We start from the raw sequence: 16,048 nt of genomic DNA, 5'->3' as shown, positions 1-16,048 counted from the left end.
TGGATCAGTCTGGATTAGTCTGACGTTTGAGCTGAGTGCGATATTTATGTCCTACAGGTGGTCTTAAGTTCTGTGAGCGCTGATGTTTTCTGTGCAATCTTGGAGATTATCTCAGGCTTCGATCATTCGTCTGTTACAGTTGCCCCCAAATACTTGAAGCTTTTGACTGTTTAAAGCCTTGTACCGTAGAACCTGATATCAGTGATGATGCACTTGATGTTGTGGGTCATAAATCTCTGCACTAATTTCCATGCCATATGCTGCAGAGGTTTTGTCAAAGATCTCTACTAAGCTAGCTAATTCTTGCTCATTTCCTGCTAGTCCATCAATGTCATCTGCAAAACGTACGTTGGTGATTGTTCTGCCTCTGATGCTGACTGTCCCTCTGTGTATATATATCATAAATGTCTTGTCGTGAAGACCCCAAGTTAATATGACTTTTCTTTCGGAAAGACTTGCAATGCCAATGAATTGATCAGAGAGAAAATATATTGTATGGATCACATTTCTATTTCCAGCTAGTCTGGGCAAGTGAAAAGTGTTTGTATGCAAGATACATCTTGGATATATTGGTCAATATATTCATAATTTTAGAAAAGAAACTCTGACAATATTTACCCGTCATCATTCGTACTGGGCTATAGGCAAACCTATCTTAGAAATGCCCTGCCCCAACATATTGGTTACAGAACCCTAGAACAGTAATTCAGATTCAGATCCACATAACAATCCAATGCCTCCATATAAGTGCTTAGGTGGTATCAAGATTGTTATGCTTATAAACATGGCAAGGAGCTACACAATTAACAATTCCTGCAATTGCAATCGCTATGATTTATAAGTTAAATTTAAACATAATAGGTTAGCAAGCACTTTATGCATTGCCTAATAAAGCAATAACCAAACATGTTCACAATTTGACGGATTAATAGTTAATTATATATATTTATTTGTGTCAATCCCAACGGAATAGCATTTGCACCTAATGCCTGTGTTAAAGGTAAATATTGCAGAACGCTGTCTTTACTGAACTCTACTAGTTGTTTTTGTTCCCCAAATAAAAGGCAAAGACACATAACAATTAAAACAGCTCACTATATACACCTTTACAAATATTTAATGTACATGTTCATATATATATAAATGAATAGACTAAGTGTATTTCATGCCTGGGATGCAAAATGTTGTGAGAAATTGAGTATTTGTTGATTGATTTATATACTCCTTTAAAATAAATGCTGCTATCAAGTTTTATAACTGCATACAAGTGTGTAAGTGAGAAGGAAATAACTGAGATCAATGATAAGTGTAATAAATGGTATACAATAGTTCAATGTGATTATTTTTACCAGTGATGTATGAAAAAGTATATAATAAGAAGTGACATGACTCTTACATAAAACATACATGTTAACAAATACGTTGGTTTGACCACCTCTTTCTAATAATTTGTACAATTAATATATATAACAATAACAAAGTTTCATAACTCAACATTGAATAGTGTCCAAGACCTCAGAATGTGAGCTTAATGTAATCACATAATACAATTAACCGAACCATACCTGTAGGTGCTGATTTTACTTTCTTTTGTAGACGGTTAAAACAAACTCTTAAAATTAATAATCTCATCCAATTTCATGACTGTATAATCAAATGTGTGAGGAAATATTAACTAATGGATAGAGATGTGTGTAGTCATACATGTGTGAGACCACCTCTTATTGATGAACTTTGTCAGTTACGTATCGCACAACAAGAGTTGTTTCTGTGTGTCCACGCTGCCAAAGAAGAGGTTGTGAGTTTCATCTGCAATTTTGAATTACAATTTGTATGTTTTGTTACAAATTGTATTTTAAGCTTCCCAATTTGTTAAATTTTTTTTAAAATTTCATTCCCTGGAGAGCCAATTAACCTAATTGTAAAAACAAATGTGACCAGATATACTGACCTACAGCTGCATTTACATGCATATGGTGTTGTCTCATACAATGCACTTTAAGGACAGTTTATAGACAGCATCATTTCCCAAAGCTTAATAATGGGAGCAATGCAAACATATTCGGACTAAATTCAATCTTCATCTAAAGCATAATCTTTGTTGCAGCTAATGATACCAAAATATCATTATACAGATGATTAATTATAATTTCTATAAAAATTTTGAATGCAAACATCACTATATTTAGTATTATTATAGTTACAATTGAAAAGAATCATAAATAAAGCTTCACTTTACGTAAGACCAATCAAATAGTTACCAGGCACAATGAATCAAGTCAACTGTTTTCAAAGAATTTGTATGATGAAATAAAATATAATGGTCCTTGTCACATTATAAAACAACAATGATTGAATTTGCAAACAATAATTATGTAATGGATGAATATGCTTCATTGAGGGAGCTATCTTTCCAAAAGGTCCGATATTTGGTTATCCTTGGACTTTATCCATCACCCGAACTATATGTTATTGATCAGTCTAAATAAGTTTTTTTTTTTTTATGTATCTATTATGTGACAATTAAAAACGCAAAACACCTCTGATAACAGTTTCCTATTTAAACCTTAATAAAAGGAATTGAAAACATCGCAATTTGTTTGGTGAACAACTGTCAAATACATGGTGACGGAGACATACATATGCCTTCGTGTAAATGTACAATAAATAGCAGAACCATGTCTCATATGAATAATTGATGAATACATATGACAGCATATTTGTTTGTGTATGTTTGTGGTAATCAGAAACACGTCCTTTTAAAATATTGCATGGCATGTTCTACTGCAACATAGTCCAATATCATGTTCTATATCGTATTGAAAACTGTCGAAAAAATAAAAGCCATACCAATACAAATTATTTAGGTCAATATAATATTTCTCACAGTTTACCTCTCAAATGATGTGTTGGGTATAGGTTATCTGAATACAAAAATAGACTATGTCCAGTGTAACAAAAATCTGACAGTTATCATTGTCGCAGAATAGACACCGAGTGGGTCTTTGGACTAAATGAATAAGACAAACACAATGTGAGAAAGATGGAAATTTATGAATGAATTAATAAATAAAAAATATATGATGTGCAAATACAATGATTCTCTCACGCTCTCAACATAGGATTGACTCCAATCACTCTTCAAAACATTCACACATCGAAAATAAACCAAAAATATTAAATCAATATGAAGTACAGATCCAATAAAACTCATGGACTGCAGATTCGCTTCAAACATTGTTTTACACTACAAGAGGGATTCACATGCTCTCGAATATGAACTTCTATCAAAATTCAAAATAATCTTATGAACACAACGTAGATTCAAAATAATCTTATGAACACAACGTAGATTCAAAATAATCTTATGAACACAACGTAGATTCAAAATAATCTTATGAACACAACTAAGATTCAAAATAATCTTATCAACACAACTAAGATTCAAAATAATCTTATCAACACAACTAAGATTCAAAATAATCTTATCAACACAACTAAGATTCAAAATAATCTTATGAACACAACGTAGATTCAAAATAATCTTATCAACACAACTAAGATTCAAAATAATCTTATCAACACAACTAAGATTCAAAATAATCTTATCAACACAACTAAGATTCAAAATAATCTTATCAACACAACTAAGATTCAAAATAATCTTATCAACACAACTAAGATTCAAAATAATCTTATCAACACAACTAAGATTCAAAATAATCTTATCAACACAACTAAGATTCAAAATAATCTTATCAACACAACTAAGATTCAAAATAATCTTATCAACACAACTAAGATTCAAACTAATCTTATGAACACAACTAAGATTCAAAATAATCTTATCAACACAACTAAGATTCAAAATAATCTTATGAACACAACTAAGATTCAAAATAATCTTATGAACACAACTAAGATTCAAAATAATCTTAAGAACACAACTAAGATTCAAAATAATCTTATGAACACAACTAAGATTCAAAATAATCTTATGAACACAACTAAGATTCAAAATAATCTTATGAACACAACTAAGATTCAAAATAATCTTATGAACACAACTAAGATTCAAAATAATCTTATGAACACAACTAAGATTCAAAATAATCTTAAGAACACAACTAAGATTCAAAATAATCTTATGAACACAACTAAGATTCAAAATAATCTTATGAACACAACTAAGATTCAAAATAATCTTATGAACACAACTAAGATTCAAAATAATCTTATGAACACAACTAAGATTCAAAATAATCTTATGAACACAACTAAGATTCAAAATAATCTTATCAACACAACTAAGATTCAAAATAATCTTATGAACACAACTAAGATTCAAAATAATCTTATGAACACAACTAAGATTCAAAATCATCTTATGAACACAACTAAGATTCAAAATAATCTTATGAACACAACTAAGATTCAAAATAACCTTATGAACACAACTAAGATTCAAAATAATCTTATGAACACAACTAAGATTCAAAATAATCTTATGAACACAACGTAGATTCAAAATAATCTTATGAACACAACTAAGATTCAAAATAATCTTATGAACACAACTAAGATTCAAAATAATCTTATGAACACAACGTAGATTCAAAATGATCTTATGAACCCAATGAAGATTCAAAATAGTTTTATGAACACAACTAAGGTTCAAAATAATCTTATGAACACAACTAAGATTCAAAATAATCTTATGAACACAAAAATGTAATTGGAACCACAATTGAACCAATCTTATGCTTATATACCCCTTGTACAGTCACACGTTTTCCTGGGTTGGCCCACACTCTTATCGGCCGCTCGCACCCTTTATGGATCCACCAAATGTACAGTCATACGTATACACGTACTGACAGCATGCATCACCCTTTTTAATTTGCTACGTCTGCGTCCGTGGCACAGACATGCGTACATACATACATACGTATCGACAGCACGCAGCCTTTAATACTCTGGAAACCACAGACAACTCAAACAACTTTAGACAACTACAGACAAATTCAGACAAATCTAGTCATATTCACAGTCACAATCACAGTGACAGTCACAATCACAGCGACAAACACAATCACAGCGACAGTCACAATAAGCAACAATAAAACCAAATTGGTCATAATAATAGTTTCTGTATAATCTCTAGATATATGATAATAATTTAACCTCATATAGTGACTTATCATTCAAAGTTCAAATCTGCGTTGTAATAAATGCATTATTACACAATAAGACATTACAAACCGAATAAGCTTTGCATATGAAATGAAATGTAAATCTAACATTTACCCATATGTCTGGAGTACAATGGAGAGCGTACACACCTTGACGTGATGGAAAATGTGCAGTGTCGGTTTTAGAAATTGATCTTACATAAATTCATAGGAGAGTAAGCAAACGTCAGGGTTAATTACCCGTGCATATCATGTTAGTATTGTTCCCTCGTCACAAGTAATTTCTGGCGAGGTACATGTTAATACAGTCGCTTACCTGAAAAAACCTACCTATTTACCCTAGATCCGTTGTACGTATGTACAACGAGAAATAGACAAATAGTTCTAAGGCAAAACCAAGTTATTTCTTTGACTAATTCTGTGACAATCATTGTACACACATACTAACATACACTCACACCAACCTAAACATCTATCTCAGCCATGTATCGGCTGAATATTATATTAAACCCATTTTAAAGAAAGAAACAAAGACGTCATATTCAAAATATTAATACTATTTCTGTTTTAAATGAAAGTTATGTTCTTGATGTGAGTACCATGCGCAGAGTAACGTTCTATTTCATTATATTGGCATCTAAAGATACTTGAAAAATGTAACGTAAGCTGATAATACAAATTATAATTAATGTTTAATATAATAATGTAGATATGATGTTACATTAATAATGCATAATATATATTTTTAACGTAAACCATATTAAATACATCAATAATCTTGCATTTAACATAAACAGTTTACCTCTGTGGGAACATATTGTGAAATAAACACCTAAATGCATGCAATGTCGACAACCTTATCCGAAAGCTGAGCTGATATTTAAGTGTCTTCATTATGTACATGCACTTATTAAATTATCTTTCTTCGCCTGTTATTTTGATTTGTTTTGATTTTAAATTTTGCTCCGGGATGTGTTTGTTTGTGCAATGACAAATATGTAACCGTTTTCCTTTTCCTATCTTTTTAAATTTTATATTCTCTCCAATTTATTTATTTATTTTTATCAGAGAATTGACATTTATTATAATCTCTTGCGTAGAATGTCAATTTGAATTTAAAGAATGTTTTTAATTGGTTTACTGTCATTAAAGTAATTTAGTTGTCTCCATGTGAAATATCAATAATTGTAATATGAAAATCAGCATTAATAAGGGATCAACCCGAATATGTTGTGTTTATTTTATTCGTTTGAATAAACATTCATATAAATGGTATAATGAAAATTTGTTTTATGCACAGTTCCATTGGTGCAATTATATTGGTTGTGATACATTTGCGGGGTTTCGTGTGGCCAATCTACGTCGTACGCATTTACAAGACATCGACATATCCCTCCACGTTTGTTCAAGTCTCACACTCCTATCGCTCGCATAATTGTGAATATGTGCATTTTTCTATGAAGATTGATGGTGGTATATGTGCACCAGTTTGTCATTTGAATGTCAAGAGGTTACTGACAATAATAATAGTTTCGGACCAATCATTTATGAACACAAGACCTTTGATTCATCTATTAAAACTATAAACTTGCACAATCTTGAATTTAATTCATCATTGTGTTAACACCATGGCATACTACAGTGTTATATATATTTAATATGTATTTTGCATAGCCTTTTCGCTCTGACTAAATGGTATATATATATATATATATATATATATATATATATATATATATATATATATATATATATATATAACTTTTGTTTGATTGACCTTGGCCAATAGTTGAGTTTAAGGCCTACCTTACACAAATCTTTTATTTGTTAAAACGTATTAATTGCCCATTAGCATTGTATGATTTTAGATTACAGTAGCAGATCACATCAGTACTATATGTAAACATGTTTATTTCAGTTTCAATTTATGACATTATTGTTCACCATGGAGAGTTATGGTGGACCTGGTGTTTGACATGTTGTTTACTAAATTTTTCATAAAATTATAAGACCTTGTATACAGCTTAGAACATTCATTAAATGGATTTGACGGACAACTGGCCATCATCAATGTCTATCTTTGTGTATTATGTTTCAATATACTGGACAAGTAATCATAAAGTATGCATTAAATATTTGAAGATCAGTATTCGAGAAATCAATTGAAATCGTGCTTCGAAAAAGTGTTGAGAGAAACAAATTAAAATATTTAACGGAATTATGAAAACTTGTTTGATTTTCTGACTAATTGACTATGTTTGTATTATTCTAAATCAATTCAAGACATGTTGGGTTATATGCGTGTGACAAATCAACTATATTGATACTTTATCATGTTAGAGGATATTGACAAATCAACACATTCAAAATTGTAATTTGTTTGGATCAGCAACGAAATTGATTTAGAAAGCTGTAAAATTGGATTACGATATATCGTAAAGGACTCCTTAAGAGTTAGCTCATAACCCTGTAAGTTCGTTTTAAATTTAATCTTTATACTGTAAATGTTTTGTTGAACTGTTTACAAAATATTTTGTTATTATATCTATTATGTTATTTGGTTTAGGATACGAATACATTACGATGTGTCCAAAAGCTTGAATTTGCGTTTGAAATTAAAGTTGACTTTCTTTCAAAATGATTTGTCTCGTGTATTCTAAATTCTTATATTTGAGAAAGGAATATTGAAATCAATAAGATTTCACAATTTCATCTGAAGTGGATAACTTGATTTTATATCGTATCAAGAACGTTATTAACTTCTTTAAAATGAAAGACTAAGTAAATGGGTCACATGCAGTGATATTCTAGGTCAAGAACACTATTGTCGTAGACTTGGATACTCCACTGTAGTTAATATTTACGTCAGAAAACATCGACATGAATATTTCGGATGAAGATGAGGTAGATTATATGCCCGTTTTTATATTCTGAATAGGCATTTGCCTATAATTATACCAGCTTACTTCATTATGAATTAACACAACGTAGTTAGTAGAAGTAAATGATTACGGTTATCAAGGTTGTCTGTAGCAAAAGCAAAACTCGTGTGAAAACCGTAAATGGCTGGACAAAATCATAAATTACATTGTCGCATGGTGAGGATTATGTATTAAAAATATATAAGACAAGCTGAAGGAGCACTGCAACACCTGGAACTAATGAGAAACCTGTGAAATCACTACAATTGTAATGTATGGAAAATTACGACGTTTGAGAGCATTTGAACTATGGCATTATGGTGGTTGCCTGACTTGCCTGACTGAAAAGGTACCATATAAAATCTATTTTACATTTTCGCTTCCAACATATCATGGTCTATTTTTTTTAAATATTTTTTTATCGGATTTGCGAGAACCTATTTGATTTTGCTTTCTAAATGTCTATATCTGGATCATTGAGAATCAATAGAAGAACATGTTGGATCATATCCGTGTGATAAATCAAATATGTTGATACATTAGCAGACTCAAGGCTATTGGCACATCATCACATTCAAAATTGTAATAAATACGGATCACCATGGAAATTCATCTGAAACTCTACACATTCTGATTTGTTGCAGAACGTTAAGAACTCTCTGGGAGATAACTCATAATAGTTTTAGCTCGTTTTAAATGTTCACTTTATATCGTAAACGTTTTGTTGATTTTTTTACAAATTATGTTGTTGTTATCTCTATTATGTTACTTTGTTTTGGATACAAATTGCTTTCAAATATTTATGAACACTTGAATTTAATTTTGAAATTATTTCTGTCGTATTCATATTATAAATTCTGATTAGAGGAAAACCTGCTAAATAATTCCACGGAAATAATGAATGAAACCTCTGAGTTTTGTCGAAGATTTTTTACGGGCGGTATTTTGGATCGCAACATATTTCGTTATGTTATGAATGAAAATGTCGATGATTGTTACAGCGACTGAGAAAAACAACTAATCAATCATGATTTAATTTAAAAAGGATTATACACAATACACAACTTTGACCTGTAATGATCAGGGTAGTAAACTCGTGATTACCAACTTACAAAGCGATTTACGGAGATGGACTCTGTGATTTTATCATGAATTTATTCAAAAGGATGGCTCCAAAAGCAATTTCAATTGCAAAACAATTAAAGATGAAGGCTATTGAGGCTGTTTGTAATAAAGATATTAATATGTCCTTGATATAAACTTCCGAGCTCGTGTAGCTCGAATGCCCGCTGGTGGTTACAGATCAATCGCTCCTATACTCTGCGATAAAGCAATGATACTTGAAGGTTTGGGTGGACAAATGAGAGTCATTGACATGACAATAGAAAATATTCAATCAAATCAATCATCATATACAAATTTCACAAATGACTCGTTCATATCACTCTCACTCCCCATCAGGTGGAAAATTAAAAGGAAATCTTGCTTGTAAATGTGGATAAATATGTCACTAAAATGTATCCAACCCAACTTAAACATTCTAATACTGCTTTACAATCACAAATCTGAGTTCAACGTCATCTTTCTATGAGCTTTATTAAAGCTTCAATTAATATTGGTGGAATGATTAGACGTTTCGCAACTTTACCGGTAATAGCTGCTGCAGCTCCAACTATTGCAAAAAGAGCTGAACGTGGTGATGTAAGAGGTACTGCCGTAAGGTTTGGTAGTATGATTGTTGATAAAATAACTTGAAAAGGATATGCAAAGGTAAGGGGACTAAGATTACCAGGAGCGCCTCATGGGTACGGAAAAGGTCTGAGATTTCCAGGAAGGCTTCACTAGTTTTGCATTATGTCAAATTTTGATTTCCTCGGTGCTTCTAAACCATGAAATGTTTTAAAAAATTCAGAGGTGTTTATCTCTGTGACCAATTACCAAAACAACCAAACCAATACTGAAACATGTCTAATCAATCTTGATAACAATTTTGATCCAGGAACTCATTGGGTTGCTTAGGCATTTGATGAAGGTGGTTATATTTATTTTGATTAATATTGGCTTCCTCTAGCTATATAATATTTAAAATACGCCAGAACAAATCAACGTTTGTATTCATCAATGCTAACACAAACACTAACTGATCCACCAATATGTGGTAGTGAAGTAATTAGTGTGCTCAATGCTCTAACAAAACAAACAGTACCACCACATAAGGTCGTACATGATTAAACAAGTAACCGATCGTTTTAAACATATTTGAAAGTATAATGGTTGATATTTATGGAAGTTCTTTTATTAGTGGTACTACTAATGGCAAGAGAACATATGATGATACTAATCTGTGAAATTAAAAATTAAACTAAAGATGAACTCGCTGATAGGATGAACCTCTCTGGAGTTGTTAAGATGAAGTAGATTTATTTTCAAGATGAACACGGTGTTTTAAAAGAGTAATATCAAATGGAATGAGATATAGTTCGTAGAGTCCTCGGTGCTACTACGGATACTTTTCATGTTTTTAACAATGATAGTAATATCCTAGGTTCGGTTATATTCATTATATTTACAGCAACAGTCACTGGCGTGTACAGGTTTTCTGTGTTCAGTGCCGCTAAATTTAAAACTTCGCAACATATCCCTGGAGACATTCCACCGATAAGTATTCCGAGGTTGTGACTATCATATTAAACAAGGGAACCGAAGAAACATTTATACTGGAAGCCGCCGACAAGAAATTAACCACAATATCTTACTGGTGGTGTCTGGAATTTGTAGCTGAAACGCCTCAATTGGTTACTGCGTAAAAAAAATGGCAACGAAGTCAACTTAGCAACAATACAGATATGATCAAGTACGCAAATGGCATTTAGAGTTAAAAAATACTATTGACAAATGCACAACAAAAATACAAAAATACAAACGGCGTGTAACCGTGTTAGACACAATAGTGTATTCGGTATCCGCGGTAGTTGCATCCACAGGAGTATTATTAACAGCGCTGACACCAGTGACAACTGCAATCGCGATTACAATCACAATTTCAACATCAACGACAATTGCAGGAGTTGCTAATATTAATGCGAAAAAAATATCCTCGTATGGGCTAACAAAATTGCACGAGTATGAAACGTTAAACAGCGCGGCCACAAGCACCTACTCGAAATTGTCGTCGTTGATATCATCCAGTCTTGACGATACAATAATATCAGATTCCGAATTCGCGCAAATGGCAAAGATGTACAACGATTACAAAAAGAACTTCGATTTGAAACGACAGCAGATCAATAAAGGCGGAATTACTGCTTCAGCAAATAGTCGCAAATACAAGCCCGGCGCGAACATCTTTGTTAACAGTAACATCAACTAAGCCACAATTCAGTATTAATTTTGCAGCAAGCGAAATCGCGTTAGCACAGTTACGAGTATATCACAGTTGGCCCAATATCAGATCAAAATCGTTTGGTGGATTGCCAGCAAATAATTCGTTTGTATTTGCACACAAAAATAAACCCGATGGCACGCCAGACTGGAACGTCATTGTGTTACCAACCGGGTCTTATCAAATCGAAGAAATCAATGAGGACTTACAACGTCGAATAAAAAATATCACCGGGAAGGAATCCAAAATAGCAATAACTGTTCACGAGCCAACGCTGTCGTCCGCGATCGAAATAAAACCCCCAGACTACGCCGTGGATATATATAACAGTTCGATCAGAACAGTATTGGAATGGCCTGAAGTCGCTCCACCGGCACAACCAATACCGCCTGAGCCTAAAAAGTCTGATTATGTCACTGACAAACAATCATATTATGAAATTACCATGCCATATAAAGTAATTTTGGATGATATAAAAAATGCACCAGGGGGTAGTTGGTTTGAATTTCGCAGTAAGGACAATATGAGGTGGTATTTTTCTCGTGAACTAGGAGGAGATGCAAGTGCGTCTATTACCGGTGGTGATGTTAATTATAATTTTAAAATCATTAATCAAGAACATAAAACACAAATAACGCAGCTACGGCTCTCCCAAGAACATCTTTTTTATATAACAAGTTCACGCAGCGAAATTATTACGCGGATTGAAATATTAAATCAACTTGCCGCCGACATGGAATATATTAACCAGCTAATCGTTCAGGCAATAATTTTTCATCACACTGATACCGACTACCAGGCCTTTAAACGAAATTTTCTAACTGCATACACACTGACGGAAGCCACGTTGCCGAATTTTAAATTTCCTGGGTATAATGTTCCCGAGTTAAGAAAATCAGTCACCGACCTCATCGATGAGTCCTTCGACGACATACTCGCACAATAAAAAAATACTACCGGAGTCAACTATCCTCAGACACAATAATAACCCCGAAGGGCAAGGCCGGCATGTATCCCCGGGCATCGTAGACATAACTGAAGTGGTCGCGGTCAATCTTGTGTGTGATGTCATTGATGGCAGTTACAGCACAGACACAACAATATCAAATCAAACCCGGCAAGGATTTATTCTTTATTCATTTACTCCGAAAGAACCACCTGGATTTATGATTGTGCAAGAGCCGATCAATCCGTTCTATCTACGATGTCATAATCCGTGGCTGACCAGAATAAATTTCGCGCTGACAGACCAGGGTGGGAATCCTATTAATTTACGGGATGAAACACTACATGTTAGTCTGCCTGTGAAATCGTAGGATTTCCAAGTCCTAAGGACTTTCAATCCTAGGATTTCCAAATCGTGAAACGATTTTCAGTTTTCGCAAGACAGTAAAAATATATATTTTTTTAATATATTTTCTGCAACACTGACAAATTCACTGAAATTTATAGGGTATTTATTAGTAAAAGTCACAGAAATTGTCCGATTTGAGAACTTCATAGGGGTGTTTGCTAGTAAAAATTACAGAAATCGTCAGATTCACTGAAATTTATAGGGTATTTACTAGTAAAAATCACAGAAATTGTCTGATTTGCTAATTTCATAGGGGTGTTTACTAGTAAAAATCACAGAAATTGTCCGATTTGTTAATTTCATAGGGATATTTACTAGTAAAAATCACAGAAATCGTCTGAAATTCACAAGCAAGTATTTTTTGTGCAAGCAACAGTAAAAATATTTTATTTTATATATATTTTCTGCAACGCTGACAAATTCACTGAAATTTATAGGGTATTTACTAGTAAAAATCACAGAAATCGTCCGATTTGCTAATTTGGAAAGGTATTTTACTAGTAAAAATCACAAAAATCTGCAAAAAAAATATATTTCACAATTAATCAATTATCAATTATATTAATCAATTATATAATGTATCACAACGTGAAATGTTTCATACATAATAAAGAACTTCTTGATCAAGCTGTCAGAACCGGAAAAGATACCCTGGAAAAAATAATTGTTGATATATACGGTAATGACGATTTTATACTGACTGATGTGCAACTACAGCAAGTAACAAAAGATCATGTTGTGGTCGCGCATTGCGGTATACATCCAATCCTCGAATATATACGCGTATTTAGATCTTAGATTAGATTGATAAATCTATAGATTTATAAATATGTCCCACCACATAGATGTTTTCGTGTATGACAAACAAGCACTCTAGCAAGCAGTTAGGGCTGCATTTGCACAAGAAAAAATTAACGTTAAATCGCTTATTGATGAATACGGAGACGAAGACTTCTTACTAACACAGCAACAGTTAGATTGTCTCAGACGCGAGCATATTATTTCAATTGTATGTGACAGAGAATAATTTCTCAATTATGCAAACTCCTGCATTGAACCCGACCATCTTATCGCGCTGATTTCATCTTGCTGATTTCATCAAGGATAAAATAAAGGAAGTAAAAAAAGTGATATATTTTTTTTACTTTCGATTTCATTTCCAAGTACTTGACTTCCAAGTAAATCAAGGTGAGGTATTTACTTCCTCGATTTCATCGTTGTTGATTTCCTCCTTGATTTCGTCGTTGACTTCGTCAGCGGACATACAATTTTTCAATTTTCTAACCCGAGTATTTATTACCTTTTTCATTTCATACTCGGCCGCCAGTGCCAACCTAATTTTTTCAATTGCACGAGGCAATGAAACAAATTCATTTATTCGTGCTTCTTCTACTGTAGCCAGCGATTTATGCAAATTATTTTGATTTTTTTTACAAATCGATATTGAGCAGGAAGAATATAACGCCCTGCGCATTTAGCTTCATGCAATGATTCAAAATCAGACATAATTGTTTCAGAATTTAGTGATATATTAAATCCGCGCTCTTCTAATTTTTCAATAGCAATAATCACATCATTGATATTTTTATATATTTAAAAGAATAAAATGTGGGTCGTTTGACCCTGGAGCATATTTACAGCATTGTATTTACACTATTTACAATTCCATATATAACTTAATTCTAACTTATCCTAGGACTGTACAGACACAGTATTTACAATCCCATATATAACTTAATTCTAACTTATCCTAGGACGGCACAGACACATGCGTATTTATAGTATTTACAGTAGGACGGTTTTGAAACATATTTACAGCATTGTATTTACACTATTTACAGTAGGACGGTACAGTACATATAGAAGCATATTTACAGCATTGTATTTGCAATTATACAACTTAATTCTAACTTATCCTAGGACGGTACAGACATATAGTATTTACAGTAGTAACTAAGGACAGCACAGACAGATACGGGGTTATATTCTACGCCCAACAAAGTTGCACTCCCTCCCCCGAATCGATTCCAGGGAGAGGCAAAAGACCACCCCGGCAGGGGCAATAACGGGGAAAGTTGTGCAACTTTCTTGGGTTTCGAAACCCCGTACATAATTCGGACGCTATAGTATATAAACCGACTGATACTTGAAAGTTCAAAAATAGCTCAGGCGTGACTTGTTTAAAATGTTTTATTTGTTTTTTCTTAAATATAATCGTGAGGAAAATACAGATGAAACATAACCCCGAACAAGTGTAATAAAATAAATATTTCATCTGTGAAGAAAACAAAAAATATACACCCGCGGCTGTTGACAAAGTCACTTTGATAAAGTCACTTTGATTTCATCATAGGGGAAGTAATTGGAGATCGTGTTACATGGAGAACCGTTTACCCACCTGTAGTGTATATCGTTAACAGGTTCTAAGATGAATTTAAATTCTAAGCTGAATTTAAATTTTAAGCTGAATTTAAATTGAAAAATACCTGTATTTGTGAACGCGGAAGTGTTACTCAATTGGCTGTAAAAAAAATAATATACCGCTATGTCGCGCTGAATAAATTTACCTGTATTGCACAATCACATTGACAAAGGGAGGGAACTAATTGCATGAGATATGATTAACGGAGTTATCTCCGTTTTTTACATTAAAAATCCTCGGATTTTAATGATAATGAAAAATAATCCTTTGTCCACGTGTTTTTGAGATAGAAGACTTGTATATTTTTTCTGCGACTTTTCGTACTGAGGGTATGCAAATATTAAAATATTTACCAGCTGAGTTCATAGATGGGAATATTATTTCTTCATTCGTATCTAAATTTATGGATACATCTTTCTTGCCGCTCTTATTGCTACGGTCGGTATTACCAGCCCTACAATTTTGGCTTTGCGTCACAGCCCGTAAATTGGATAAAGAATTATCGGTTGTCACACCGTTGATGTGATCGATCACAAGATCGTCTTGGATCACTCCGTTAAATACCTCAAACACGAAACGATGGCAGAGATACCTCTTTTTCCCAACAGCAAATCTACGATAACCAGAACTATCAACAGTGCCAACTGGTTTTTTCAACCTGCAATTTCTGACTATTCCCTCGCGAGATGCATCATAATTCTCGATGATAGGATGTGGGGAAAATTCTTGGCTCATTTATATAATAATATATTTGTCTAATTTTAATTTGTCTGAAAA

The sequence above is a fragment of the Sinohyriopsis cumingii genome, unplaced genomic scaffold, assembly GCF_028554795.1.
Source record: "Sinohyriopsis cumingii isolate HCF-2022 unplaced genomic scaffold, ASM2855479v2 utg000233l, whole genome shotgun sequence".
Classification (NCBI taxonomy): domain Eukaryota; kingdom Metazoa; phylum Mollusca; class Bivalvia; order Unionida; family Unionidae; genus Sinohyriopsis; species Sinohyriopsis cumingii.
The sequence above is the reverse complement of the archived record's forward strand: the minus strand, read 5'-3'. Positions refer to the sequence as shown.